Raw genomic sequence first — 4,404 nt, 5'->3', positions numbered from 1 at the left:
CTGGGGAATTTGATTTCTCGTCTTCTTTGACTGGTTTCTTACCATAACAAGGATGGTTGACTTGGGAGGTTTTTCTTAAAGATTCTAACTTTAAATCAATTAATGTTTTTTCTAACTCCAAATCTCTTTCCAGGGTAGAAGAGGAGGCTGCGAAGGAATGTCTTGCAGGAGTATGTTTAAAGGATTGACTAGGTGTGTTGGGAGTTGTTGTATCTGTATTGAGGACTTGGGGGGCTGGTTACCAAAGTTTATTTTTACCATACCGTCTAAATATTGTTGAATGTAGTCTAGATTATTCAAATTATGTTGAATGGGTTGATTTTTCTGTTGTTATTGTCCAATCTAGGAGTAGAGTTACTTCTGACCACTTAATTGTATGGGGAACTCTTATATTAGCATCGGCTTTACTACTTTGAATAAGCAAGGTTTGGTCTTTTGGACTTTTATTAAGAGCTTGGAAATTCATATTAGTTCCTGTGACTTTATAATAAATTCTATAGACTAAGGCTAAAGGTTGGGTACCTGGCAAGACTTTATACCCTGAAGTTTTGATGTTTAACATTAGAGTTTTTAATATGTGAGGATCACTAAGGCTTACTGTATAGTCTGACTAACAGTCAAAGTGAATTGGACCATTAAACAAGCTTGACTCTATTATTCCTAGAGACTATCACTAAATTTGGTAAATTTGGCATCTCGTAAGCAAAGTAAAATAGAGGCATTTAGTCCTAATATGGTAAGAGGTTTTATTGTTACTTGGACTAGGCCAATGTGAAGGAAATTGTTTCCATCACTCTTGTATTTCTTTATTGACTCAAGGTTTAGCAATTGACATGTTTTGTATTCTTTACTCAAGACATAGACTTGTTCGACTGTTTTCACATGGGTTGTAAAAAGAAAAGCTAATAATCCTATAACAGGTTCAAAGAATCCTGAAGACTGAAGAGTTTTCTCTCTCTCTGCTCATGCCGTATCCGTTCATACCTCTCCTGGGACTTATTGTTTGGAATCTATGACTTATTATTTGGGTTGAGAGAAAAAGGAACAATATCCAGGAAGACACTGAAAAGGTTGTAGAATTGAATAGCAAAGCTTCAAACACAAGGTTGAATAACCAGTTATTTGGACAAAATGAGAAACATAATATATATATATATATATATATATATATATATATATATATATATATATATATAACACATAATGATAAAGCTGGCGTTCGGCCTCAGCTGACAAAATAGACCAACATAAAACAACCTTCATACATTTATTGATATTCATGCGGTAAACCCTCGACCAATTAGAATCTCACACGTAGATCAAACCAATAGCAGATCAAACATCTATTTGCCTTGAACCTGCATCAAACGACTGAGAATTTCTGTTTCTAAAAACAAAATTGTCTTCTCGTCTCTCTTCTCTCTTGCTGTTTCAGTTCTTCATGTTTTCCGAAAAGCAAAGACCTCCCTCTCTAACGAGGCGCGGTGGCTTCCTTTTTCTCTTTGTATCGGCTGCTTGGCTCGTTTTTTGGTACCCGTTCACTGACGTTAACGTTATCCAACAACAACATGAACATCCTCTTCTTAACAAAACCCAACACGACAACCAAGTCAACAAATCACCATCCGCAGCCACCACGTGCGACAAAAACATGTCAGTCTATGTATACCCTCTGCCGGCCAAGTTCAACCTCGGCCTCCTTCGCCACTGCCACAACCTCAACGTGCACACAGACATGTGTCCCCACGTCGCCAACTCCGGTCTCGGCCAGCCAATTTCCAGGGCGGCTGGTTCGCCACCAACCAGTTCACCGCGGAGATGATCTTCCACGCACGTGTGGAGAACCATCCCTGCCGCAAGCGGGATCCCGCGCGTGCCTCCCTCTTCTACGTTCCCTACTACGGCGGCTTCCACGTTTCAAACAAGTTCCGCGAACGTAACCTGACAGCTCGTGATGAGCTGGACGTCAGCCTGGTTGACTTTATCCAAGCGCAGCCTTGGTGGAACAAGCGCAATGGTAAGGACCACTTTATGGCCCTAGGGAGGGTCGTACGAGATTTCATCCGAAAGCCGAACGACCGCGACTACGGAGCCGGCCGCCTCCTAAATCTACCCGCAGTGAAGAACATGTCAGTGTTGATCATAGAGAGACATCCATGGCAAGGAAAGAACCAATACGGCATCCCTTACCCTTCGTACTTCCACCCGTCCACGCGTCAGGAGATGGCGTGGTGGCAGAACAAGATGAGGAAAGTCCGGCGGCCCTACTTGTTCTCCTTCATTGGGGCCCCTAGAAGGAAGGCGCCTATCAGGAACGAGTTTATAAGGCAATGCGGCGAGACATTTCGGTGCAAGCTCTTGAACTGCGGGACTCCTGACGGCCGCAGAAAATGCGGCGAGCCTAGTGAGGTGCTGAAGGTTATGACCGAGTCTCGGTTTTGCCTGCAGGCGCCCGGTGACTCGTTTACTCGGCGGTCAACGTTTGACTCGGTGCTTGCGGGTTGCATACCGGTGTTTTTTTCACCTCACTCGGCTTATACTCAGTATGCGTGGTATTTACCTGGAGAGAGAAGCAGTTACTCGGTGTTCATAGATCAGAAAAGCAAAGCAAGTGAGAGAATAGAGGAGGAGCTCATGAAGATTTCAAGTAAAAAGGTTAAGATGATGCGTGAAAAGCTTCTAGGTTTGATCCCAAGTCTTACTTACGCCCACCCCAATGCGACTAATTCTGGGATTGGGGACGCGGTTGATGTTGCACTTGTATCATTGGCCAAGCAAGTCAACAAAATCATTAACTAATTTTTTTATTTTTTTTATTTTTTATTTTTTATGGGATAGGCATTGATTGGTTGGATGACATATAATAAAACATTTCTTTTCTTTTTCTGTTTCCAAATTGTTTCTGGGAATGAATCAATATTTAATTTCCCTCCTCCTACATCTTTTAGATTTATTTTAAAGTTTTAGGGGTATAGTTTTCATTTCTATATTTAATTTCGACTTAAATATTAAAATAGTCCTATGTTATATTCATTTGGCCAATTTAGTCCTCGTGTTTTCAATTTGGCCAATTTGGTCCCCGTGTTTTATTTCGTTAACCAATATTGTTCATTCCATCAAACTACCTCTATGCCATCTTATTCTCCCATGCTGCCGCCACAACAACAACTAGCAGTAGCAGTCTCTCTCTCTCTCTCTCTCTCTCTCTCTCTCTCTCTCTCTCTCTCTCTCTCTCTCTCTCTCTCTCGGCCTTTAAGAGCACCTCCACCCCAAAAGACAAGGACAAGGCAAATGCAAAGAAAGGGCATATACTATTCACATGAATAGTGACAACCTTGTCTTTTTTTTTTATTCCACCCTAAAAGTCTCTCTCCCGACCCAATTACCACTTTGGTATCCGAGCCGAATCCTGTGCGTGTCCGACACCTGGCGAATGTCGGGCACAAAGACCTTTTTACCCTTAGACTTCTGCCGAAAATTCGGCAGAGTCTCCCCTGTATTTTTGACCAAACCCAAAATCTTCCACCTGTCAACAGTCTTAAATAACACACCAACAGCCAGACTAACTCAAACAACAGATCTCAACTTCAGTTTTTCATGTTCAACTAGATATCAGAGCGTTTCTATACAAATTGCAGAATTTTAAGGAATTACAACGAGATCCTACACTTTGGTGGTGGAGCGGAAGCTGGGAAGATGGCCCGAGTAGTTTCCTTCGTACTTCTACGGCCTGGGGGCGAAAAACAAGGTTAAAATTGTGAGTGGACAAAAATAATGTTCGTGAAAATGATTTAGAACATAATAACCCCGTTTGAAATACAGAGGGATATAAAAGCTACGATTTGATCATAATCAACTCGAGACATTCAATTACACATAGATAAACATAACTACATAAATGTTCACATACTAAACAAAGATATATCAGTATAACACATGTTTGAGTATCGAAGATATTGATAGAAATGAGTGAAACAATAACTGCATTAAAAAGTTTTAAAAAAAACTCCTTTAGAACTGCCACCTAATTGTACCCCTGTGATAGCCGCTACCCGAGCCGCAAACTGGCGAAATCAGGGGACTATGATCAGCTTGTCCCGCCGGCAGATTCCTCGATGACACCAAGTCAGCTCGAGTCGCTCTGTCAGGATGCAGGGGACCGTAGTCAGCCTGATCCGCAATCCTGGCAGGTCTCGGGGACACAGAGTCAGCCGAGCCGCAATCCTGGCAGGTCTTGGGACACCAAGTCTGCCGAGCCGCAAATCCTGGCACTCACGGTCCGAGCGTCCACGAAACTCGTGAGGCAAAGTCAAGTGCACTGACATAAACTGAAATCGGACTGGATGTCCGTAGACATCAGTCCAACTCTGGGTAATCACCAAATAGAGGGTGGGTACGTGGTGG

At 42.5% G+C, this 4,404-nt stretch overlaps 1 pseudogene; it reads left to right on the top strand.

The window, feature by feature from the left end:
• The first annotated feature begins 1,242 nt into the window (after positions 1-1,242).
• Positions 1,243-2,849, top strand: LOC117632062 (annotated as a pseudogene).
• Positions 2,850-4,404: the final 1,555 nt, after the last annotated feature.

Source organism: Prunus dulcis, chromosome 6 (assembly GCF_902201215.1).
Source record: "Prunus dulcis chromosome 6, ALMONDv2, whole genome shotgun sequence".
NCBI classification, from domain to species: domain Eukaryota; kingdom Viridiplantae; phylum Streptophyta; class Magnoliopsida; order Rosales; family Rosaceae; genus Prunus; species Prunus dulcis.
This window is presented reverse-complemented; position numbering and strand designations above follow the sequence as displayed.